Source organism: Podarcis bocagei (assembly GCF_964188305.1).
Source record: "Podarcis bocagei genome assembly, chromosome: 4".
NCBI lineage: Eukaryota > Metazoa > Chordata > Lepidosauria > Squamata > Lacertidae > Podarcis > Podarcis bocagei.
Genome location: NC_138128.1, coordinates 67,046,461 through 67,072,646, shown reverse-complemented (window position 1 = coordinate 67,072,646; position 26,186 = coordinate 67,046,461). Strand labels below are relative to the sequence as shown.

Genomic DNA, 26,186 nt, shown 5'->3' with positions numbered 1-26,186 from the left:
CAGGTTGTACGCCCCCCTTAGATCCAGCTTTGTAAAAATCTTTCCCTTCCTCACCCTGGTCAAAATATCATCAATCCTGGGCATAGGGAAAGCCACTGGTTCTGTCACTGCATTTAACCGCCTGAAATCACATACAAGTCTCGGCTTGTCCGTGTGCTTTTTATCCACAAAAAACACTGGGCTACCCCCCGCTGCTTTGGACTCTCTGATGAAGCCTCTCTTCAGGTTCTTGTCAATGAACTCTCGCAACTCCTGCATTTCTCTGTCTGACATGGCATACAACTTGCCCACAGGAAGCTGTGCTCCAGGGAGTAAATTGATCTGGCAATCAAAGGGCCTATGCGGGGGTAGTTGGTCAGCTTCCTTCTCGCTGAACACGTCGCTGAGATCTGCATACTGTGGTGGTACCTTCACCTTCTCCATTACTTCAGTCCCTGCTAGGGTGGCTTGGGCCCCTGCTGAACCCTTTTCCCCTTTGCAGTGTTCTAAGCAATGTGCTGAACCAAAGGAAACCACTCTTTGATGCCAGCCCACCAGCGGATCATGTAGCGCTAGCCAGCTCATTCCCAAAATAATGGGAGCGCCTCCCAAGGTGGCCACATTAAACGCTATCAGTTCTGTGTGCCTTGCCACCCTCATTATCATTGGGACGGTCTGCAAGCTGACTCCTCCTCCCAACAACTCCCTGCCATCGATCGTGGTCACCTGCAGGGGGTTGCTTAAAGGGATCGTCTGTATCTGGTGTTCAGCAGCAAACTCCTTGCTCATAAAATTGCAGGAGCTGCCTGAGTCCAACAGCGCCTTTATTTTTAGGGGGTGTCCATTTTGCAGCTCTAGCGACACTTCAATCACTAGAGCAGGTTGAGGAGCTTCTGGCACGGGCACTTTCACTGCTCTTTGGCCTGGCTGCAGTGCCCCGACTGTGGCAACCAGGCGTTGGCTTTTACCTGCTCTGTTTCTCCCTGCTCTCCTCCCTCAACAGCTCCCACCATCCCTTGCCATTCCTTCCTCTGGGGGCAGACTCTGGCAAAGTGGCCTGGCTGTTGGCAGAGATAGCATTTCCGGGCGCCCTTTCCCTCCTTCTTAGCCCCCTCACTGGGTTTTGAAAATGCGCGCGCGCGCGCTGTTCCGATTTCCATCGGCTCTGCCGGCGGGAAAGCTGGCTCAGGAATGTCTGGAATGCGGAACTCCTTCCAACGTTCCCCTCTCCCTTCCCGCCTCTCCAAGGCTCTTGCCTCCTGACGCGCTCCTATGGTCAGCGCAGATTTGGTCAGCTGATCCATAGACACCACCCTGGGGCTCCGGGACAGCTCGTCTTTCACAGCCGAAGAAAGACCTTCTTCAAATAGCATCTGAATGGGTGCCGCCGATAAATCCCAACCCAATCTGTGAACCAGCATGGTAAACTCAGTCCAGTACTCACGGACAGATCGGCTTCCCTGCTTGCAAGCCATTAGCTGTCTGCGCACCACCCCTTCCTCAATATCGCTGGAAAACATGATATCCATTGCACGAAAGAACTTCATCGTGTCCTTTAGGACGTCATTGTGCGTTGCCATTAGGGGTCGAACCCAGTCCCGCGCCCCTTTCTCAAGATGCCCAATTACGAAAGCAACTCGCGATTCCTCATCAGGGAACTCATCAAACTGCACATTAATGGCATATTGCATCTCTGTCCTAAAGGCATGGTAATCCTTGGGGTCCCCCCCCAAACTTCTGCACCAATCCTGGTACCTTTCTGGGGAATTGAGTGGCTCTCCCCTTCTTGTCTGCATCCTGAGCCCTTCTCTCCTCAAGCCTCGCCGTCTGCAGCGCAAGTTGGACTTCCAACGCTCGGTATCTTTCTTCCAAGCTTGGACCAGCTCCAACCCCTGCTCCTCCGGTTTCGGCTGGGTCGCTCATGATGCTTTCTCCTGCACAGGCAGCGTACAGAGACTGTCAGACTGCTGTAATGGGATGATTAGCTGCTTGTGCGTAAAATCGTGCTCCCTCAGAGTTTGTGCGGCTCCACAAACCTCTGTGTGTGACAGAGCTCCTCAAACATGTCTGCTCTAGTCACTCGTAGAGTCTGACAGTGGCTGTCTGCGGAAGCGCTTCCAGCAAAGAAGCTCCTTAACGGAAACGCGTCTCCTGGACTCACGGCGTGACAGTTTCCGGCGAGGTGTGGGTCTCCCTATGGGAGACTCAGATACCTCCCCACTGTTCTCGCTGGAAGCGTCTCTGAGCCCTCCCTCCTGCTCGCATTCCCTCAGAGATCCACTCCTCCCCCTGCTGGTTCCTGCTTCAGCTGTTGAGTCTCTTTCTTCCTCCCTGAGCCCCTCCACCACCTGATGCTCCGATGGCAGTTCCCTGACACACACATACACACCAGAACCATGATTTTGGTCACATAAATCTAGCGCAAATGGAAAAATTTCAGCACTTAACAGAAAGATGATCCTGGGAAAGAGAATTCCGAGATACGTAATGTAATATACATACGTAATGCACAAGGAAGACAGCCTTTTGATTTAAATATATGTTGTCTCCAATGCTATACCCGTGGGGTTCTACTAGTGTAATGGGACTTCCATTTCCTCTCCTACCTCCACCCCCCAAAATCTGCTCTAGAGGGTCTCTCAAATCTCAACCCTCCGGAGCTGATTTTGAGAGCACACAGGGGGCAGAGGAGACAGGAAAGGGAGAGTAAATTACCTTGCTTACATGGAAGTCCCTTGCACCAACAGAACTGCAGACATATCTGTCTATCATCTATCATCTATCTATCTATCATCTTCCAAACATTTTCTCACTTCACACCAAAGTTACCTAGAAACCCCAAACTAAAAGGCAGGAATCTGTGCCAAGCAAACATTAATGTGACTCTTCAATGTCACCAGATAATGCAAGCACACACATACATGTGCATACATACTTAAACAAGTTCCTTGCTTGATATGGAAGTACTTTATTAATTTTACTCCATATAGACAGCCAGAACCACAACACTTTTGCAAACATAAGACTCTGCTGAAGTTGGGGATAGGTGAAACTGTCAATTTCACTTTCTCACTATTTCTCATTTCCCCAAACTTAAATTCAGTTCTCCACAACAGTTGTTATGGGTTTGTTTTATAAAGTCCTCATTGAAGGTCATCAGCATGTACGGAAAGTGCAAATTTCTCCTAATATGCCATTTTTGGCATGAAATTTTGCCTAATAGACACATTTTTGCAAAACTTATTTTCCCTAGTATTTATATTTTCTTTACTATAATACATTTTTGTATATTATTTTCACTAATATATGCATTTTATGCACATTTTATCTTAGTAATTTCATTTTTGTACCCATTACATAACTAGAGAAGGGAAACCAACACATTTTTTAATCTGGCACAGAGCCATTTCCTTTGTTACCTTAATGACTCATATTTAGGGGGTCATTATCAATAAGCTTGTCTGGCTATTCCAACAATTTGAATCCTTCCTTAGATTTTAAAACTTGCTGGATCCAGGAACTAGAAAGGACAAGGCATACAGCCTACTCCCCAATACTATTCTAGCTAAGCTTCTCTTATTGCGGTTTTAAATAACCTCCAAGTGCCCTGAAGACATTGAACTGTCTTGAGCTTCCCTTTCAACTTTTAACTTCCTCTTAACAAATTCCTTCATTTTTTTGAGGTTTCCCTCTATTGAACTTAAATATGACTCTGTTGGACTTTGTGGGCACCTTTCCAGTTACATATATGCTGAACTTTGGCTGGGGTGTCACTGTTGCCAACTGGTTTGAGAAAACATACATCAAACCATGGACACGACTCCGGGTTGCCTTCCCCCTAGCTGGTTCTAAAGGATCAATTTCTCACAGGTCAATTGTTTACCCATCCATGTGACTATAGCTGCATCATCCACTATTAAACTACTTTCTTCTTTAGCTGCCTCTCTTGATTTCTCTCTGCATCTCAAGATCACTCTCAAAGTTTTGGCCATGCCACAAGTACAACATGACTTTTGGGGATTGGTATTTCCACCCACAACAATTCTGCTGAGGAGATTGTTCCTCTTAAGTTACCTGCTTCGTTGGATTTCATTCTGCTCTTTTTGACATATACTGCAGAATGCCCTTCCTCCTTCCTCAGGGGTCACATGAACCTTTCTATCTCAGCTCAGGCACTGAGCTCACCTCTCCAAGTTGGTGAGGCTCGTTTGACAGAAACAAGAAATCGAGCCTTTAGTGTCATTGGCTGGGTCCTGCGAAAAACCCTGCCAGTTTGAGATTCGGTGGGTGCCTTCTGTGCTAACTTTCAAACACCTGTCAAAAACTTTTATATTCCACCAGGTCTATGCAAGCAGTTAAGAGTGCAGCCCCCACAATGGGTTGCTGATCTTTGTTGTCAACTTGTTTTTAACCTTTTATGCTTTTATTGTATGGTTTTGTCTTATTTTTACTGTTGTAAACCACTTTGGTTTTTTGTGTGTGATATAGCCGCATAAACATATTTTTATTAAATTAATGGGTAAGATGTTTCGTATAGTAAAAGCTATGGTTTTCCCAGTAGTGATGTATGGAAGTGAAAGCTGGACCATAAAGAAGGCTGATCGCCGAAGAATTGATGCTTTTGAATTATGGTGCTGGAGGAGACTCTTGAGAGTCCCATGGACTGCAAGAAGATCAAACCTATCCATTCTGAAGGAAATCAGCCCTGAGTGCTCACTGGAAGAACAGGTCGTGAAGCTGAGGCTCCAATACTTTGGCCACCTCATGAGAAGAGAAGACTCCCTGGAAAAGACCCTGGTGTTGGGAAAGATGGAGGGCACAAGGAGAAGGGGACGACAGAAGACGAGATGGTTGGATAGTGTTCTCGAAGCTACCAGCATGAGTTTGACCAAACTGTGGGAGGCAGTGGAAGACAGAAGTGCCTGGCGTGCTCTGGTCTATGGGGTCACAAAGAGTCGGACACGACTAAACGACTAAAGAACAACAACAAAATATGTTCATGGACATTTCATGGCAAGGCACATTTGGTATGTAAGCAGCAAGATGGCAAATTGGTTGTTCCTATGTTTTGGTTAAGCCGCACTTCGCTCCTTTTCTGCACTCGGTACTATGAAAAGCTTTACCAACCGCAAGTGTTGTAGTTGTAAAACCACATTAGCGCTGCTTGATCTTTCAAGACATGTATCATCATAGGAATAGATGGTACACGCAGATGTTGAAGTCCGTCATTTCGTGGTGATGACAAAGTACTGAAATGAGAAGATCTGTTGCTTAGAGAAAACATGTAAATGTTGGGAAGTGGAACAGAGTCCCACAGAGCAGTCAAAAACTCCACCAGTGGAGGAAGTGAAGGTGGTAGTATAATTAGAAGAACAATTCGCCAGCTGGTGTCAGGAACGCCCCCCCCCCCCCGAGTGCAGCAGAAGAGTCAGCCTCAGAAACTGAGCTGAGCAAGCAAGGGGCTGACTCTGCAAATGAGAGCTGTCTGTCAGAGTTTAGAGAGGACAGCCCAGCCCCCCTCTTTCCCAAGGAAGACATGGTTAACTACCAAGGAGAGGAAGAGCTGGAAGTTGGCCAAAGCCTTGCCAGGCAACCAGCAGATAAGCCAGTGTCTAAGGCTGTGTCTTCTGGAGAAGAGACAGGCCAGCCAATCAGTCCCAGAACAAGGAGACTGGAGAAGCTGAGAGAACAACAGAAAGGAAGAAGAAGAAAGGTGGGATTTTGGCAGCCTTCCTGTTGGGGGAGGGACGATGAGTCAGATTGAGCAACTATACTGTTAACGAGAGCGTGCGGAATGCCATGCTCTGGATGTGTTTTTCTTTTGTGTGTGTCTGGATGTGTTTTTCTTGTAAATAAACTTACATAAAACTGACGGAGATTCCTTGCTGCTTATCAGGCTGCTTGGCTGCCAGAGATCGTTATAGCCTGAGACACAGTTCAGTGCTCTGGGCACCATGGGAAATAACTCTGATAGAATAGCCCCAACATTTAGGTTTAGTTAAGGAATAAGGGGTCATTTTGGCTCATAAGATGGCATGGTTTAAGGGTGTCTCTGAAAGTGTCTCTGTCCGCTTTCCGAATTTAAGCAGGACTGGGTTTCGGGAGTCCTACGAACGGTGCCTTGAGCTCCCTAAGAAGAGGCCTGTTGGATCAGGCCAGCATTCTGTCCCCACATTGGCCAACCAAATACCTAGTGGAAGCTCCTTCCTCCGAGACTTCTTGTGATGGTTGCGCATTCTGCGATGGCACCAGGGGTCCTGTGAGGAGGGGAGGGTGTGGAGGTGGCTAAAATATTTTTGCACTAACTTTTGTTTAATAAATAACTATATTAAATCTGTGTATTTAATTATATGCATTCAATTAACCGTGCCTATTAAAAACATTAACTATATTGAACTATATTGAAACACTTTTAATTTACAATATGGAAATTTAATCCAGTGTGTGGCCTGCAGATTCTGTGTCGAGTACCGGTACTCTTGCGGCCTACTTGGTCTGAGAGGTTGGACCACCCTGGGCCAATCTCATCCTAACAACTGGGTTTCATAGGCTTTAATGGGGGGGGGCAAACCTCTCTTTACACATAAAATATTTCCATTCAGCTATATGCTATACAGCAGCGTACATGAGTAATAAGAAAATGCTTAATAATAATAATAATAATAATTTATTATTTGTACCCCGCCCATCTGCCTGGGTTTCCCCAGCCACTCTGGGCGGCTTCCACAGAAACTAAAAAACACTAAAATATCATACATTAAAAGCTTCCCTGAATAGGGCCGCCTTAAGATGTCTTCTGAATGTCAGGTAGTTGTCCATCACCTTGACATCCAATGGGAGGGCATTCCACAGGGCGGGCGCCACCACCGAAAAGGCCCTCTGCCTGGTTCCCTGTAGCTTCGCTTCTCGTAATGAGGGAACCGCCAGAAGGCCCTCGGCGCTGGACCTCAGTGTCCGGGCAGAACGATGGGGGTGGAGACGCTCCTTCAGGTATACTGGGCCGAAGCCGTTTAGGGCTTTAAAGGTCAACACCAGCACTTTGAATTGTGCTCGGAAACGTACTGGGAGCCAATGTAGGTCTTTCAAGAACGGTGTGATGTGGTCTCGGCGGCCGCCCCCAGTCACCAGTCTAGCTGCCGCATTCTGGATTAGCTGTAGTTTCCGAGTCACCTTCAAAGGTAGCCCCACGTAGAGCGCATTGCAGTAGTCCAAGCGGGAGATAACTAGAGCATGCACCACTCTGGCCAGACAGTCCGCGGGCAGGTAGGGTCTCAGCCTGCGTACCAGGTGGAGTTGGTAGACAGCTGCCCTGGATACAGAATTGACCTGCGCCTCCATGGACAGCTGTGAGTCCAAAATGACTCCCAGGCTACGCACCTGGTCCTTCAGGGGCACAGTTACCCTATTCAGGACCAGGGAGTCCTCCACACCAGCCCGCCCCCTGTCCCCCAAAAACAGTACTTCTGTCTTGTCAGGATTCAACTTCAATCCATTAGCCGCCATCCATCCTCCAACCGCCTCCAGGCACTCACACAGGACCTTCACCGCCTTCACTGGTTCTGATTTGAAAGAAAGGTAGAGCTGGGTATCATCTGCATATTGATGGACACCCAGTCCAAACCCCCTGATGATCTCTCCCAGCGGCTTCATATAGATGTTAAAAAGCATGGGGGAGAGGACGGAACCCTGAGGCACCCCACAAGTGAGGGCCCAAGGGTCTGAACACTCATCCCCCACCACCACTTTCTGAACACGGCCCAGGAGGAAGGAGCGAAACCACTGTATAACAGTGCCCCCAGCTCCCAACCCCTCTAGACGGTCCAGAAGGATGTTATGGTCGATTGTATCAAAGGCCGCTGAGAGATCCAGCAGAACTAGGAAACAACTCTCACCTTTGTCCCTAGCTCGCCGGAGATCATCAACCAGTGCGACCAAGGCAGTTTCAGTCCCATGATGAGGCCTGAACCCTGATTGGAAGGGATCCAAATGGTCCGCATCCTCCAGGCGTGCCTGGAGTTGTTCAGCAACCACACGCTCAATCACCTTGCCCAAGAATGGAAGATTTGAGACTGGGCGATAGTTGGCCATACTGGCCGGGTCTAAAGATGGTTTTTTAAGAAGCGGTTTAATGACCGCCTCTTTCAGCGGATCTGGGAATGTTCCCTCACAGAGGGAAGCATTCACCACCCCACAGAGCCCATCGCCCAGCCCTTCCCGGCTTGCTTTTATTAGCCAGGATGGGCAAGGATCAAGGAGACAGGTGGTTGGTTTCACGCGTCCAAGCAGCCTGTCCACATCCTCGGGGGTAACGGATTGAAATTGATTCCATGCAACTTGACCAGACAGGGCTCTAGCACTCTCCCGCCCCGGCCCTGCTCCCACGGTGGTGTCTAGCTCCTTCCGAATATGAGTGATTTTATCTGCAAAAAACTTTGCAAAATCGTTGCAGGAGATCTTGGGGTCTTTACAAGGCCCCGGTGGTAAAGGTGGTTCCGTTAAATTGCGGACCACCTGAAAGAGTCTCCTGCTACTATTTTCTGCAGATGCAATAGAGGCGGTGAAGAAAGTCTTCTTCGCCGTCGCTATCGCCACTTGGTAGGCTCGACGTTGAGCTCTAACCTGTGTCCGGTCAGATTCGGAGTGAGTTTTCTGCCACCGACGCTCTAGCCGTCTCAGCGATTGTTTCATCGCCCTCAGCTCCGAAGAAAACCACGGGGCTGTCCGGGCTCCATGCAATCAGAGAGGGCGCTTCGGAGCCAGACAGTCGATAGCCCTGGTTAACTCCGCATTCCAGCGGGCCACCAGGGAATCAGCTGAAAGGCCATCAACATGGGATAAAGCATCCCCTACCACTCTCTGGAAACCATTTGGATCCATTAAGTGGCGGGGGCGGACCATCCGAATTGGTCCCACCTCCCTGCAGAGGGGAAGGGTCGCAGAGAAGTCCAGTTGCACCAGGAAGTGATCTGACCATGGCACTTCTTTGGTTTCACTTTTACTTAGTGTCAGATCACCCACGTCTCTAGAGGTGAATACCAGGTCTAAGGCATGTCCATGACTATGAGTTGGGCCCAGCTTATTCAGGGACAGCCCCATGGAGGCCATGCTTTCCACGAAGTCCCGAGCGGCCCCTTGTAAGGTCGTGTCGGCGTGGATGTTAAAATCCCCTAGGACAACCAAACTAGGTGTCTCCAGGAGAACATCCGCCACGACCTGAAGCAGCTCGGACAGGGAATCCTTGGTGCAGCGGGGAGGTCGGTACACCAAAAGGAATCCTGTACTGCCCCTATTGCCCAACTTCCAGAACATGCACTCAGAAAACTGGGTCTTCCCAGTAGGACGCCTGATGCAAACTAATGACTTCCTAAAAATCACTGCAACCCCCCCTCCCCGCCCACATGACCTGGGTTGCTGTGCGTAAGAGAAACCTGGTGGGCAAGTGGCAGCAAGGACAGGCCCATCTGCCTCATCCAACCAGGTCTCTGTCACACATGCCAGGTCAAATCCTCCATCCACAATCAGGTCGTGGATGGCAGTGGTTTTATTCACTATTGACCTGGCATTACACAGCAACACCTTCAGGTTATGTGGGTTTCCCCTGTTGATTCCAGTATCCATCTGGTCAAGGCCAGACCCGGAGGCAGGGATAGTCTTCAAACAACGACTAAACCTGCCTCCTCGGTAATGACATAGTCTGGTCTTAGCGTAACTCCGCCTCCTGCCCAGGATCACCGAGATCGGATGTCCCAGTGCTTCCCCCCCCTGTGGAACATGCCCCAGCCATCGTGTTGGCTGGGGCCTCACTCCCAGGCAGCCCTGATCCCGCCCCTTAAAAACAAAACACAAACTATACAGAACCAATAAAACAACAGAAAACAAAAACAGAACAATTATACTAAAATTAATCCCCAACCAAATATCCATTACACCCACCCACCCCCAACAAGAGAAAAAAGGAAAAAAAGAAATACAAATTTAAATTGACACCGACTGCTTGAGGACATTTTAAAACACATTGGAACAGGGAAGCAATTGCAGAACACTTCCCAGCTTCCCCAAAAGTTTGTTCCAAATAAGGGCCTGGGCCACGCCCCCTGGGCCAGTTGGAGAAGGCCCTGGAAGGGAGCAGGCCCTGCAGTCCTCACCCAGCCGATGGCCACAATTTGCCCTTCTTGTAAAATTTGGCTACAGAGGAATGGTTTCCGTTCACCATAAGCACAAAGAAATTAATGAAGTGTACAAGCTACATGATCCTCTGAAAGCTGAGCTGTTTGTCCCATTCACTTCGAAAGGAAGCACTTGCCCCCATGCTAAACTTTCCCATTGAAACTAATGGGTTTTGTTTTGAGCGTATTAACTTTGGCTGGATTCTGCCTGCTGCTAATGCTTTTACCAAACAAAAACTATGCAAACAGCTAAGCATCTTCTCAGCTGAATATTTACCCAAAGGCTAAAACTCCCCAGGAATGCTTCAGAAGCTGTTGATTTAAGAGTTATTCTGAATCAGCCACCTTTGTTTACATAGGTCAGAAATCCCACACGGTTTCAGCCAGCACTCTTAGGGCCTTTCCATATGTTTTGAAAACAAGCCTACCCTTTCCTTTTAGCGCTGTTAGGGTTGGCAGCATTTTCTGGCCCCGCTCCTATGGCTTTTAACATTAGCCGTGCAGAAATTAAGTAGGCTAAGCTTTCCCCATTACATTTACTCCATGCCAGGAAAAGCTTCCCATGCTCAGCTTCTGCATGTCAAGATGCTTGTGTGTTTGTGTGTAAATGTTGGCAATCTTAAGCACAGCATTGTCTCTAGGTAGATATGTCTACAGCAGTACCTCAGGTTAAGAACTTAATTCGTTCTGGAGGTCCGTTCTTAACCTGAAACTGTTCTTAACCTGAGGTACCACTTTAGCTAATGGAGCCTCCCACGGCCGCTGCGCAATTTCTGTTCTCACCCTGAAGCAAAGTTCTTAACCTGAGGTACTACTTCCAGGTTAGCGGAGTCTGTAACCTGAAGCGTCTGTAACCTGAAGTGTCTGTAACCCGAGGTACCTCTGTATGTTTATAGGCCAGATGAAGTAAGGCATGTTTAGTGAACATGCTGCCCTCCACAAGAATGTAAGAAGAGCCTGCAGGGAGGCCAATGGCCCGTGTAGACCAGCATCCTGTTCTCACAACCAGGTGCCTGTGGGAAGCCTGCAAGCTGAACCCAAGCACAAAAGCATTCTCTCTCCTCTTGTGGTTTCCGGCAACTGCTATTCAGAAGCAGTCCTTCCTCCAACCGTTGTGGCTAGTAGCCATGACTGCCCTATCCTACACCAATTTGTCCAGTTCTCATTTAAAGCCATCCAAGTTGGTGGTCATCACTGCATTCTGTGGGACAAAGTTCCATAGTTTAACTATGCACTGCATGAAGAAGTCGTTTCTTTTATCTGTCCTGAAAATCCCAGCATTCAGTGTCATTGGTTGTCTGCATTGGTTGCCTGGATGTTGCTGGGCAACAACTTCCATCAGCCTTGACCACTGACCATGCTGGCTGGGGCTGATGATAACTGGGGGTCCAACAACATCTGGAGGGTATTGTGTTGCCTAGAACTGAAGCAAGGGAAGGGATACCTCAGGTTGAATGTGCTTCAGGTTGAGTGCTTTCGGGTTGCGCTCCGCGGCAACCCAGAAGTAACGGAGTACGTTACTTCCGGGTTTTGCCGCTCGCACATGTGCAGACGCTCAAAATGACGTCACGCGCATGCACGGAAGCGCCGTCGCGTCTTACGTTCTGTTCAGGATGCTGGTAGCTTCGAGAACACTGTCCAAGCATCTCGTCCTCTGTCGTCCCCTTCTCCTTGTGCCCTCCATCTTTCCCAACATCATGGTCTTTTCCAGGGAGTCTTCTCTTCTCATGAGGTGGCCAAAGTATTGGAGCCTCAGCTTCAGGATCTGTCCTTCCAGTGAGCACTCAGGGCTGATTTCCTTAAGAATGGATAGGTTTGATCTTCTTGCAGTCCATGGGACTCTCAAGAGTCTCCTCCAGCACCATAATTCAAAAGCATCAATTCTTCAGCGATCAGCCTTCTTTACTGTTCAGCTCTCAATACTCTCCAATGCTTACTTCTGATGAAATATACAGAGGATCAGGATACATGAGTGGCACTAAACTGTTCCTGCTCAGTGTTTCCCTGCACCGACCCCCTTTCTTGGTGATACTATCCTGTTCTCCTGTGCATTTCCCAACCTAATTTGTCAGCTTTCATTTAAAAATAAGTTTCTAGCCCTTTGGGGGGGGAATGCATTGGCAGTTTCCCACCCAACCATCAACACTGTTTCTGTCTTCCACTCTACTGGGCCATGAGTGACAGGGCTGTGCTATGACTGACAATGAGATCACTGTGACAGCGACAGCCATGATGTGCTTCCTTCCTTTTGCACATATTGGCTGGTGAAGGAGAAAGGGACAAGAATTCTACACTCTCCGTCTTGAAAGGTAGTGCAAGGGAGGGCTGTATTACTTCAGCCCCCCACTCTTATGCTCTTAACTGGGTGCCCCACGCTCGGTGAAGCTGATGTAGAACTACTGGAGGGCACCAGGTATTTAAAGGCTAGGGCTATTTAGAGATTGGTGGATATGGACTGGCCCTTGGGGGCAGCTGGTGGACTATTTAGGCAAGCAGGGTACTACAGCATAGGTGGTACCCTCAAAGCCAGAAGCTAATTTTAACTCTCCTCCCCCTCCATTTTGCTTCCTGCCCTACCCATCAGTTGCTTTGTGTAACTTTGGATGGCCTAGCCTGCCTCACAGGGTTGTCGTGAAGATAAAATGATAGGAATAACCATGCATGACACCTTGAGCTCCTTGGAGGAAAGGTGGGATCTAAATGTAATAATAACCATCCTCTTTTGTTGCTGGAATTTTTCAGGTTTAAGACCTTGCAATCTCACAATATAGGGTACCAAAAAGATACGAAGTCAGTCTTTCTAGCCCAGTATTGTCTAAACTGTCAGCAGCCCTCCAGGGTTTCAGGCAGCTTTGCTCCAACACCACATGTTATTGGACTATGTTATAGGAAAAAACCTGCTCCTTTTCCCTTATGGGGTGTCCAAGAGCCTGTATAGAGTCCTTAACAGGGTTCCCTATCAGTAGGAGAAAATAACAGAGGCCAGCCAGAGAATATTGAGAAGCAACGCAGATAGTAAGCCTGATCTTTATTAAACTGGTGCAACAAGGTCCTCACCACACACAGGAGGGAGGAGGAACCCCAAACAATGGTGCGCAAGCCCTTATATAGACTTTTGTAACTGCCCACCCCGTAGCTCAAGACCACCCCCCAAAACATCATACATACATCACTGAAGGTGGCGTGTTCACAGTAGAAATCCTGTTTCTAGATATCTGTTAATGGTCTCTGATTGCTTTACCTGGGCAGCCTGGCCACTCTTTTGTGATGGTAAATACTTTTAGTTCCTTAATCCAGTGTTTCCCAACCACTGTTCCGCGGCACACTAGTGTGCCGCGAGATGTTGCCTGGTGTGCCGCGAGATGTTGCCTGGAGGGAGGCGGGCGAGTCGGGCGGCGAGAGGCGGGGCGGCGGCGGCGAGGAGAGGCCGCCCAGCGCAGGGCTCTCGCCGTCTGCCTGCCTGGCTGCCTGCGAGCTCGGCGGGCAGCGCCTCCGTCCGCAGCGCCCGCCTCGCGGCTCTCATTCCCTGCCCCTGCCAAAGCTCACCCAGCCAAGCCGCGCTCTCCTTCCTGCCTCGCTTTGCTGCCTCCTCCCCCCCCCCCACCCCCAAAGCTTGGAGGTTCCCCGGCAAGGGGGAGGAAAAAAAATTGAAACTTACACTTTCGTGCGTCCCTCCCGGCGTGACGCTGCGCGCTGACGTCACGGGGCTGTAATGGTGGTGTGCCTCGAGATTTTTTTCATCAAACAAGTGTGCCTTTGCCCAAAAAACGTTGGGAAACACTGCCTTAATCCAGGTCACAGGCTCACCCTATTCACACACAAATACACCCTTAAGACAGGTAGGCAAAAGACAATGGAGAAGCTTGCAGAGAAATATTTTAGGTCAATTTGCAAGTCAACATGGTTTGGGAGAGTCAAAATGACTTCAGGATTGCTCTCCTGTACTATTTCAGACACATGGTTTATATACTGTACTTATGTATGTGTTTGCATTGTACATTTATGAACGTTGATTTTATATTTGGGTTCTTAGAATTCTTGTAACAGACTACAATTCCCACCATCCCTATTCACTGGCCATACTGGTTTGGGCTGATTGATGTTGTAATCCAAATGTCTAGAGGGTACCAAGGTGGGAGAGGCTAGTATAAAGAAAACGACAGAGAATTTTGCAGCACCTTAAAGACTTAAAAACTTTCTATGGGATGAACTTTTGCAGACTACAGTCCACTCTTCACCAGATGCATGAAGTGTTGTCCTGAACTGCAGGAACATAGAGGGGCAAGGTTGTGTGTGTGTGTGTACAAACAGTGACGTCAGGATAAACGAAATGCAAGGAAGCAGTGAGAGTGACCATTCTTATTTCATCATGGTAATTCACAAAAAGTAGCTGATAACACATCTTGGTATTGGTAAGCCAATTAACACATATGTGCTAAAAAAATCCTTTGTCTCAGTTCTATTCACCAGTGATAACCTTAAACGCGTAGCCCAGCAGTCTCCCTGGGGGCGCTTTGTGCCATTCCTCTTTACCTGTGGGGTGTGTCCGTGTGTGTGTGATTTGATTAAAACTGGGGTCTAGAAGCGGGGCATGGGTTTCATTAAAAAGCACCCCCACCCCGCCTTCCTTTCTCCACAATTAGATCACGGATTCGCTGTAGAGCAAAAACAATATAAGATTCCGCTTATACGCCCACAATAGTAGTATAACTCACGGCATGCCCACAAGCACAAAGTAGCGCGTCGTCAGGGCTGCAAAGGCGCAGGGAAGCTGCCCCACGATTGTATCTGGTTATCTCACGTCGGAATAAACTCTCCCACCACGCTGTTGCTACGCACTAACAAGTGCCTGATCACACTTTCAGGGTGGGCAGGGGGAGTCTCACTGAACTTAGTGCGACTTCACTTGTGCGCAAAACATAACTGGAATCGGGCTGCGCTAATTCCCTTTAGTTGCGTCCCCTGGTCCCTCTTTTTAATTGCTGGAAGAGGTTGAGACTGAGCGGACGAGAGATCAGCGGGAGGAATGATATGTAACCCCGCCCCCGCTTTTTCTCTTTTTGCTAGGGGAGTTTGCGCCTCGGGCACCGGACTGCTCTCTCGCTCGCGCCATTCACGGCTAAGAATTCCCGTCAGTCCGAAGGCGCGGGTAAGGGCAGGCTGGAAGGGCCGCGGCTTCGCGGGACCTCTGCGCGCATGTGCGACGCGCACGCTCCTTCCGCCGGAGCCCTGGCAGCATGTGCGCAGCCAGGCCAGGAAGGGTAAATTCCGCGCTCGCCAAAAGGGCCGCCCGACACCATTGGCTCCGCTTGCGCGCGCACGTGTGTGTTGGGAGTGTGGGGGGGGGGTGCGGGAGAGAGAAGGGAGCGCGCACGCGACGGGAGCCGAAGTCCCCTCAAAGCGGGGCAGAACTTGCCAGCCCTGCTCTTCCCCTGCGGGGCTCTGTGTGTCGGCGGCATGGCTGCGAGGCGGCGGCGGCGAGGGCGGGCGGCGAAAGGCTGTGCCCCAGTTTGCGTCCAATCAGAGAGTGCATTGCGTGCACCGAGCAGGGCAGCAATGCGTAAACAACCAGCCCTGGGAAAGTCCTCCGCCCCCCTGCGCCGCTCCCTCCGCGCCGCTCCGCGCGAGGCTTCCTCCTCCCCCCCCCCCGTCCTTCCTCCTCCTCCTCCCTCCCCCGTGGAAGTCCTGTCAGCTGAACAGCAGCGCCGAGCGCGCCTCGCTTCCCCGCGCCGCCTCGCCTGCCTCCCGCCCGTAACTCCCGCGCCGCGTCCTCGGGGCGCTCCCGCTGCGCTGCTCGGGGGAAGGTAAGGGAAAGCGTCTTGCCCAGCCAGCCCGCTCGTCCCCGGCCGCCCTGCTGCTCCCTCACCACCCCAGAGGAAAGTTAAGGCGGGGGAGGGCAGCAGGATGGCGTGGGGGGGAGGGAGGAGGAGGGTTCGTCTGTCATAACAAGTTGCTGAACGTGCTTCTGCCGGAATCGCGCCTTGCAGCAGCAGCCAAAGCCAAAGGCGGGCTGGGAAGCGAGGCTGCTCCTGCGAGGCTCGGGAAGGGGCCGGAGCGGAGAGTTAACTTTCTCTCCCGCGTCCCCGCCGCCTCCTATAATTAAGGAACCTGCGTCGAGACAAGGGAAGCTGGGACTTCCCATCACTGGAAAGGGGCAGGAAGGTGTCCTGGCGATGGTGCCTGCGAGCTTCGCAATGGGGAACCGAGCGCAGCACCACCAGCACCGCATCTTCTTGGGTGTCTCTTGCATTTGGCTGCTGCGTCGCTTCTTCCCTGCCGGGCTTTTTTTCTAGCGTGTCGCTAGTTTTTGACGAAAGGCTCCTTGTCCGGAGGAGCGCCCGTTCCGCCGGCTCCTTACTCCCGAGGTGGCTCGGCCGGCTTCCGCTTCTGGAGCTTGCTCGGATCATTCTTATATAAGATGTCACAGGAGGAGGAGATGGAGGAGCGACGCACGTCCTGGATGTGGCGAAGGGAGAGCTGGGCGCTCGCTCGGTGTTGACGGCGCCGATGGGCCACGACGCCGCGGACGCACACAAACACACACACACACCTGTCTGATCTCAAAAGTGAAACTGACATGCTGATATTACACCTGATCTCGCGGGTGCGGTAAAGGGGAGCGTTAAAGGCACTCAGGACTGAGGCATCCCCCCTTCAGGCTCCTGGTACCCATCTCCCTGGGCGCATAGTTGTTCTTCCCGCCCCCGCACTTTCGTCATGAAGGAAATAGGGAATAAATATTTGAGGATTTGGGGGCGTGGGTGAAGGGGGAGAGAATCCGGCGCCGTTCCGAATCCGGCCGGTTGAGAAGGACCTTCGGTGTAAAGTGGTTTGTGGATTACAACCCACGTGTGTTTTTGCTTGTTAGTATGGCCCGGAGATGGTGACTGAATGGATGAATCATCAGTTCTACAGAATAGTGACTCACCTCGCTGTGTGTGTGTTGAGAGAGAGAGAGAAAGATGGACTCACTTACACACACACATTGTAAAAAGATACTAATTGTCCAAAAGCTGTTTTTATTTTATGGTTTTCGCCATTTAATTGACACAACAACGCTATGAGGTAGGTCAGGCCAAGAGATGGTGACTGACCCAAGGTCACCTAGTGAACTTTATGGCTTAGTGGGGATTTGAACCCTGCTCTCCCAGGTCCTAGTCCAACACTCTAACCATTATGCCATAACCACCTATGCCATTCTTAACACATTTTGCTTGGGATTGGAGCCTGCTTTCATGCACACCTGTTTAGAATGGGTGTGTTAAACTGTTGTTCTAAATGTGCTTTGATGGGGAGTCTCTTTAGGGTCAGGATGTTCCAGGTCATTTGAAATTAATTGGAGCTTTGAACCTTTCCCAGCAATCTTCTGTTGCTTTTCCTGCCATAGATAAGGGGAAACTCCTGTGGACTATTTAATACTTTGATTTCCTTCTTGGAGATTGCCTTGGTGATGCTATGGACTATAAGAAAATGTTGAATATTGAATCAGTAAGGTTGAAAGCTTCAAAAGAAATTCATGACCATGTTGCAAGACATGGTGTAGTAAAGTGGCAAGAAGACACCTGATGCAGCCACCTTGCTGAAGCTTGGCAGGTCTGAGTCTTCCCAGTACCTGGATAGAAAACTACCTGAGAGTGCTGTGTTTCGTGATGGAAGGAAAGTGAGATGTAAATGAAATACATAAGCAAGCACCCCTGTAGAATCAAAGTAAATTGACTCCATAAATGTACAGTCTGCAGTTAGTGCCCTACTACTGTGGTTTGGGATTTATTTATTGGTAATTGATAAAAAAAAATGTATGCCACTGAACTGTTGAAACTCCTAAGCAGCTTACATAACATGTAAGAGATACTATTTATAAAGGTCAAAAGTTTAAAACAACTCCAAATGTGAATAGAATCGGTAGTTTAAATACCTATTAAAATACGTGTCACATCTGATTAGGCTTGCCTAAACAAAAAGCTTTTTATCAGGTGCTGATAACAAGGCAGCCAAAGTGCCTGTCCAGTATCCATGTGCATAGGATGGGCCACATGGCCCCAGTAGGACTGTAACTGTGCAAAATAGTCCTACTGTACTACTACTACTACTGTTTTTTGTAGGCATGTACTTTGCCCAGTTCCTTTGCTTCTGGTGGTTCTCTGGTGGTTTCTGATGGGCTGACTAAGGGCTCATCCAGATTTCCCTTTGTGCTGTGCTTTCCAGGCACAGGCATGTGCCTTTCAGATCACTGTCTAAGCAGGTTTTCTTTTGTTTTTATGCCCCCGCACCTTTCCCCAGGAAACCCCACTGTTTACTGCTGAATCAGAACACACATCAAACGGGTTTTCTGCAGATTGTTGTTTGTTTCCTTTCAGTCTTAACAACTGGTTTTCCTGGTGGATGCAGGTGGACATACAAAAGTGTAGACCTGCGCCTGGAAAGCATAGCACAAAAGAAAGTCTGGATGAGCTGTAGCAGCAGAGGGCCAGGAGTAGGAGATGAAGGCCTCCCCAGAACAGGCACCAGCAATGGGTCCTGCTAGGGCCCTGGCAGATGTGTCCAAGGATGTTGAGTGCTGATGCTAGCCCTGGCTGTGAGAAGAGTTGGGGAAAGGGAGAGAGAGAGAGCCCAGAGCTGCAGAATAGACAGACTGGAGATGGGCAGAGTCTGTTGCTAGCTCTGCTATAGCCAAGAGTAGGGAAGTGGAAGCTGGGAGAAAGAATGCAGTGTCCCTTCTGGAAGTGGCAAAAAAGAAGGGAGGATTAGGCCAGGAGCATGTTCTGCAGATGCAATTCAGAGGCCTAGATGGGCATTATACAGAAATGGGATGAGTCTAGCCACTACCAAAGTTTGGTGTACCAAACAATGTTCTCCAGATCTAATTGTTCAAGTGAGTTACCACCTTTAAGGAAAGACAAGCCACTGAGTTAAAAGGGTCTTTGAGCCAAGAGCTGTTTAGGATAGAGAGCATCCTGTGACGTTGCCCCATGGCTGTCCACAAAAGCCAAGTACAAGCATCATCAATGTCAGTGCTGCATGGCTCAGAATCAGGCAGAGAGCAAGCATGTCAATAGTAGGACTCTGGTAGCTAATTAACCAACTTACAGGCTTTCAGGCTACTGCAAATACAGACAAGTCTGCACAGATCTGTGTGCCTAACATAGAGTGGCCATTTGCTGCAACAGGTCTGCATGGTGGACTTGCACAGTTGTATGATATAGGATGTTGCAGAAGCTATGTCTGTGAAAGCAACCAAGTGTACCATGGCAGCCACAAATGCTGGATCAGAACAGCCATCTAAATTCTGTCAAATCTGTTGCCCCATTAAAGTTAAAACAGCATTGCCTAATGCCAGATATTACTTGGAAAAAAGAAATAGTCATCGTGATAGCTTTCTGTCATTTCATGCAAAGACACAGAAGGTTAAGAACTGGTCCAAATACTGCCTTGTGTCACAAACAACCAATGAAGCTGGGTTAGAAAGTACACACAGGAGGCTGGAGGAGTCAGTTGGAGTTAGGTACAACCAGTCAGGGTGTACCAGTTGAGATGTTCTACGAATATCCAGCTGCACAAATATGAGATGGGAGATACTTGGCTTGCCAGCAGTACATGTGAACAGGATCTAGGGGGTCTTAGTAACATTAGTCAGCAACAAAAAGCAGTAATGCTGTTCTAGGCTGCAGCAACAGAAGTCTGGTGTCCTGATCAAGGGAAGTAACAGTCCCATTTTATTCTGCCTTGGTCAGACCACACCTGAAGTACTGTGTCCAGTTCTGGGCACCACGATTGAAGAAGGATATTGACAAGCTGGCAGAGGAGGCCAACCAAGATGATCGAGAGTCTGGAAAACAAGCCTTATGGGGAACATAAGGGAGTTTGGTATGATCAGCCTGGTAAAGAGGAGGCTGAGAGGAGATATGATAGCGCTCTTCAGATATCTAAAGTTTTGTCTAATGGATGGAGCAAGCTTGTTTTCTCCTGCTCTGGAGGGTAGGAGCCAAATCAGTGGCTTCAAATTACAAGAAAGGAGATTCTGACTAAATATCAGGAGGAACTTTCTGACAGTAAGAGCTGTCTGGCAGTGGAACAGACTCCCTCAGAATGTGGTGGAATCTCCTTCCATGGAAGTTTTAAAGCAGAATGGATGGCCATCTGTCATATGATTTAGCTGAGATTGCTGCATTGTAGAGGGTTGAACTGGATGACCTTTGGGGTCCCCTCTAAGTCTACAGTTATATGATTCTAACGCAGGAGTTTTGTTGATTACCCCCTGACATCACTATCCTTGACCTTATTTCTGATGCACTTCAAAGGAATTGGTACTTCTGTTTGGCAGCATCTAATTTCTGGAGCGTCCTGCCCTTTGATATTAGGAAAGCAGCTTGGATGTATTGCTTCCAGCACCTCCTAAACACTTTTTTGTTTAGACAAGCTTACCCAGACTACTGATTTTACTTGTTTTCTGACAAATATTAAAACAACTTTTTTTTTACCCTTTTCTCAGCATGCTAATGAATATATTATTTCATATTAACCACTTAGATGTTTGCGATGATTGAGCAGAATATAAATCATGCAAAGTAAAAATAAGTGTTAAAATATTCAAAGTGTCTGTAGAGTGGGACTAAAAGTAGCAAGATTTTCTGTAACTGTAAAGTTGTCATACATTTGTTTTGACTGAGAATGGAAGGACTGCAGCTTTCCTGTTTCAACGGAAATAGATGAAAACCCAACCATAACTGTCCTGTTTCTGGAAAAAGCCCCCATGACTAGTCCTGATAGGACAGCAAGGTTGAGATGAAATGGGGCAGTGAACAAGGCAAATTCCGTAGATCTGCTGTGCATTGGACTCTATCTGAAATTGTGCTTGGCTATAAAGACCCTTACTGTAGGTTTGGCTTGAAAATTCAGTCCACTTCAGTCTGAAGGTTCTCAAATCCACTGGCAGAAGTAATTGAATTAGGCACCCATTCTAGTGGTAGCAACATCCTGGTAATGTGTCACAGGATAGGCACTTTGCTGTTCCATTTTTCCTAGGGAAAGAGGAGCGCCGCTTTATTAAAGAGTGTACAGTTGTGGCGAAATTTTCAAACTTTATGCGGTTGCCAATTCTCATCTCATATTGTTCATCTTGTATTGTTCTCTCGGTATGAAAACTGCCCATACCGACACCGGTTGTGTGGGAGTCTGGTGGATCTGAAAGATGCACAGCGTCCTTTGTCAGTTCAAAGTGACCCTGTTGCCTATTTATTCCTTTAACCATTGTCTTTATTTGGCTTATTATATCTGACCCTAGCTGTGATTTTGTTCTCATTAGTGGCAACCCTGCAAGTTCATGTAGTTAAAGCAGAACCCAGTGGCTAGGAAGAAAAGGTTGCAGAGCAGGTCAGAACTGCCATGTTTGAAGTGGCAAAGTTGTCTGCAGTTCCACAAAAGCAGAGAGGCCTCCCTGAATGCAGTAACGATAAACTTTGTTTCCTGTTCGTATATCATTAACATGGCTATTGGGCAGCTATATCGACCTGACATCTTATACTACCATATTTACTCAAGTCTAATGCCCCATTGAATCTAATGCACACCTCAGTTTTCAGAACCTTAAAACCAAAAAAGGTTTTTTCTGGTGAATGTAAATGTGCCATTGAATCTAATGCACACCTTAATTTTCACAACGTAATTTCGCCAAAAAAAGGTGAGCATTCGATTTGAGTAAATACGGTATGTCAGTTTCCAGCGCTGTGCAACATGCTCTGGTGTTGCACTAGTAGAGTAGGCACCATACCTTTAGAATCGTAGAATTGTGGAGTTGGAAGGGACCATAAGGGTCATCTAGTCCAGCCTCCTGAAATGCAGGGATCTTTTTGCCCAGCATGGGGCTCAAACCTATGACCCTGAGATTAATAGTCTCGTGCTCTACCAGCTGAGCTATTCCAAAAGCTCTAATGTTACGTTAGAGGGTTGCAACAGAGGTGAAGGGCAGATGGGCAGGGTCAGGCTGCTAGTGATACTTGCTAGTATCAACACTTCCAAACAATCATTTTAGTGAGGCTCTGTCTGGAGTAGTAGAAATCCATAGGTTATTCTTCTATCGTCTGATCCTGCAGCTTTGATCCTGCGCAGGTGTATAGCAGGATGAGGGTGAATGAACAGCATGTCAATATAGCCCTGCTGTTCAGGAACATTACAAGGAAACCTCACACATTGGTGTGGTCAGTGCCAACTGTGCTGGGTACTAGTGGCCTCTGTACATCACGATGGAAGGTTGTTGTGTATGTAGCATAGGCGTAGCCAGGATTTTTGTTGCCGGGGGGGGGGCAGAGCCTCAGTTAGCTGTGCATTTTTATTGATTTCTATTGATTGGGGGGGCTGTGTCTCCCTGCCCCCCTTGGCTACTACGCCCATGGCGGGCAGCAACAGGAGGTGAGGTGGTTTGCTAGCCTCCAGCAGTCGTTTTATGGTGAAGAAAATTCTCATCCGCACTGTTAAGCACCAGGAAGCAGCAATGGAGGCAAGGTGTGCTGAAGCTGATGCCAACAGCCCGTGTCTGCACAACTATGATTATCCAGTCAAAAACCATGTAGCTGTAACCCACATTATTTTGGCTGCAGCCTAACCTTCCTATCCTACACCTCCCAAGGCTAAAAGATATGAGCAAGAATCTCGCCTGGTTGCCATGGAACGATGCTGGGTGATTTCACCCAACGAAGGACCTTGTCAGCCACCACTGGTTACATGACACAGGAATAGTGGAGATGTGATATATAAGGTCATGGACATCCAACTGGCTAATATAGGCTGCACTGTGGGTAGAAAATAAAGACGGTCTTGAAAGTAATCTCTAATCACAGGATGTTGTGTTGGAAAAATCAAAGTATTAAACAAGGAAACTTTTGCTCAGCACAAGAAGATCAAACAAGTGCTGAATTACGTCAGACTTTTCTGCCTTTCCAGACAAGCGCAGTATTTTGGATTCTTACCTGAACGTAGCTGTCTTTAATGCTCTCACAGTTTTGTATATGTTAAGATTACATCTAACACAAACCTTCCTGGGCCAGAAGAACCCTACGTTACTCTGTTCCATTCTTGTTTTGCAATGAAAAAGGGATGAGAAGAGGCAAGGTCATACTTATTGCAGATCATTTGGTTCTCCTTAATGTTCCCAGAAAGATGAGGTAATCTGTACACGAACTCTCTAATTCCTCCCAAAGGTCATATCTGAATTCCATGTTGATTTTTATACCTGATAATAAAATCCTGTGACTGGTGAAGGTCAGAAGGAATTATTTAGAAACAGGTGAATTCCACAGACTGGGTTTAATGGAAGTAATAATAAGGCATTATAGTATTGGCACGGACTGGCAGGGTTTTTTGTGGTGTGTGTGTAAAACACAGGGGTAGAGGCAAGAAGCTGTTGTGGGTGTTTAGCAAGACTCAACATGAGCAGTAGTTATCTGAACTTGGGGAAACTGCAGAGTTGTCTGTCCTCTTTATGATTTTACCGAATTAGTAGTAGTTTTTCCAAAGAATCCTGTGCTTCATGAGTAGAGGGAAAGGGCTAAATGAAATACATGTGCAGAGATGGAAGCTTCACATTTAGGCATCATATGCTGACTACAAGTAGTCCATCTTGGGGGGAGGTGTAGATTTGTAATCATTACTCATAAGCAGCAATGAATACTGTTGTTTTCTCTCATCATCTCTGTAGAAGAAAAGATGGCGTGCAGGTGACATACATTATATTTTGAAGCAGGCCTTCCGCCTAATTACGCTTTAGGAAAGGTAAATGGGTAGGAAGGGCATTTCAGTAAGAGCAGAGAAGAAGAAGCATCCTCAATTTTTACTCCAGGTACGGAAAAGGGCTTTCTAGGGCCAATTGTAATCCAAGATCAGTGGCACATGAACTTTGAGACATTTGCATATGAACAAAAATACAAGATCTTGTGAACTGCTCCCAGCCAGAATCAACTTTTATATCAACTTCCCATTAATTAATAAATAAATAAGTGTTAGTGTGGTATATTAGTTTTGAAACTGTTAACTGCCACTGGTTTGAAACTAGGAACGGCTCATCTAAAATTGGCAATAGTTTGCCGTGGTGACTGAACAAATAAGCTGCATATGTATTTGTTTCAGTTCACCATAACAGACTGCATTTTAACCATCCAAATTTGCTTGCCCATCTGTGGAAAAGTAGCTTGAATAAATTAGTGCAGGTGGATGTGTTTAGTTGTTGTTTTTTATTGGTGACAAAGCTTGCTGTTTGAGGACTTCTCTCTCCCTTTTTCTTTCTCCCTGTATCTTTAACAAACAAACAGACAGACAGACAAATCACACTGCAGCCTGGAAAGACAAAGCTGCTGAGTCGGTTCATTCACCCATATATTTAAGGGAAAATACATTTGAATTGTCTAATGAACTAGAACAGGAGTTATAATCCTGCTCTTGTCAGGCACAAGACAGAATTTTAACTGGAATGTTTTGAACTAACTTCTCAATTGTGAACACAGGTAGAGGAAAAGGGAGTTTACAGTAAGAGTAAATAATGTGAAACAACAGGTTTCGATAAGATTCTGTAGTTCTTTAGCAGAATTTAAGCTAAGATGCAATCTGGCAATATGTCTAGGGTGGTACAATGTGGATTTTGTCACAACATATTTTAATCTGGATCTGAGTGGAATACCTTAACTGCAAATTCTTTTTAGTTCTATGTTTCAATCATTGTTGTATAAGATACCATGTGCTATTTTTTTCATGTGTTCCTAATTCTACTGTAATATATGAAGCACCCTTATACTTGGTCCATTGTTGCAAATTCATATCCTGTACAGGTGTTGTATACAATTGCTTTCTTGATGGTGGAGATGATGGGCATTTGGGACAGAAGTGAAGTTAAATGTAATGTACACAAACAGTTAATGAATTTTCATGCACTGTTTTGGGCACAGTTTCACTAGAAAGAACCCTAGGTCAACGCTGTGAAACCTCTCATGACCATTCATTTCGTGTGGTGTGGAAGAAGAAAAAATAGGAGTGATAATAATGGTTTAAACCAGTGATGGTTTTCTAGAAAAACAGGTGCCAGAATTGAGTTCCAACTGAAAAAAAGCCCTGGTTTAAGCCATCTCCAGGTGTTTTGGAACCCCTGGGCATGCTAGTCTAGGGGCACTTCCAGACAATTGTTATTTGCAGGTGGGATTCAGTGGCATATTAGCAACAACAAATTTGCTTCCAAAAAACCTTTGGGCTTTTTGCAATAAGGACTGGACTTACAAAGCTTGGTCAACTTTAAGATCCATTTCATCTCTTCTAATGCCCAGTCTAAGGCCCATTTGTAAGCATGCTGTCTACTGTGACATGTTTTTTGTTCATGTTCCTGTGAAGGAATTTTGTTGCCCAAGTGCATCTCCATCTACCACTGAAAGAAACTACATCCTTTCATCTGAGTTTTAAAAACAGGCATTTCCCTGCTTTTCTATAACTGTCTGGTTCTCACTTGTCTCCTCCATGGCCAAGAAACCCTTTCTACCAATCTGAATCATGGCCCTCTCAACCACCTAGCCCTTACAATCTGGCGCAACAACTTTGAAAGGATGTGCAACAAGTTGTATGGTGAAAACTAGGGGGGAAATGGGTTACCCTTTTTCTCTGTGGAAAGCAGCTCCAATGCTGAAACAGCACTATGCTCGGTCCCTGGTGGGAAAATGAAAGTTAGCATTGCTAGACAACACTCTTGCCACTTGGAGACCAGTTTTGCCTAGACTCCAGGGACTGTTGGCACACCGGCATTAATGAGCTTTAACATGAAATGGGAATGTTCCAAATTGAGAAAGTATATGTGTAGAGTGCAGTTTGTCCTATGCAACTTCACAAGACACACAAAAATGAAGCATGCCAAAAGCCAATCAAAAATTACCTACATAACAATGTTTGTTCTGAAGTATTAATTTTATTTATTCTTGCATCACTATCACTGTGATTGTCTGAAAAGCATATACTGCCCACATGCACACCCAAGCCCCTACCATCAGGAAGAAACCTTGCTCAGTCCTTTGGCCT

General features: G+C 47.4%; 2 protein-coding genes across 2 annotated transcripts in view; one reads left to right on the top strand and one right to left on the bottom strand.

Moving 5' to 3' along the window:
• Positions 1-26,186, bottom strand: part of ANKRD1 (ankyrin repeat domain 1) — a 209,111-nt gene that overhangs the window by 55,458 nt on the left and 127,467 nt on the right. The window lies entirely within an intron of this gene.
• Positions 15,660-26,186, top strand: part of PCGF5 (polycomb group ring finger 5) — a 33,701-nt gene continuing 23,174 nt past the window's right edge. The window contains exon 1 of the mRNA XM_081189838.1: positions 15,660-15,949. The gene's annotated coding sequence lies outside the window, so the exon portion shown is untranslated. The remainder of the gene's footprint in view (positions 15,950-26,186) is intronic.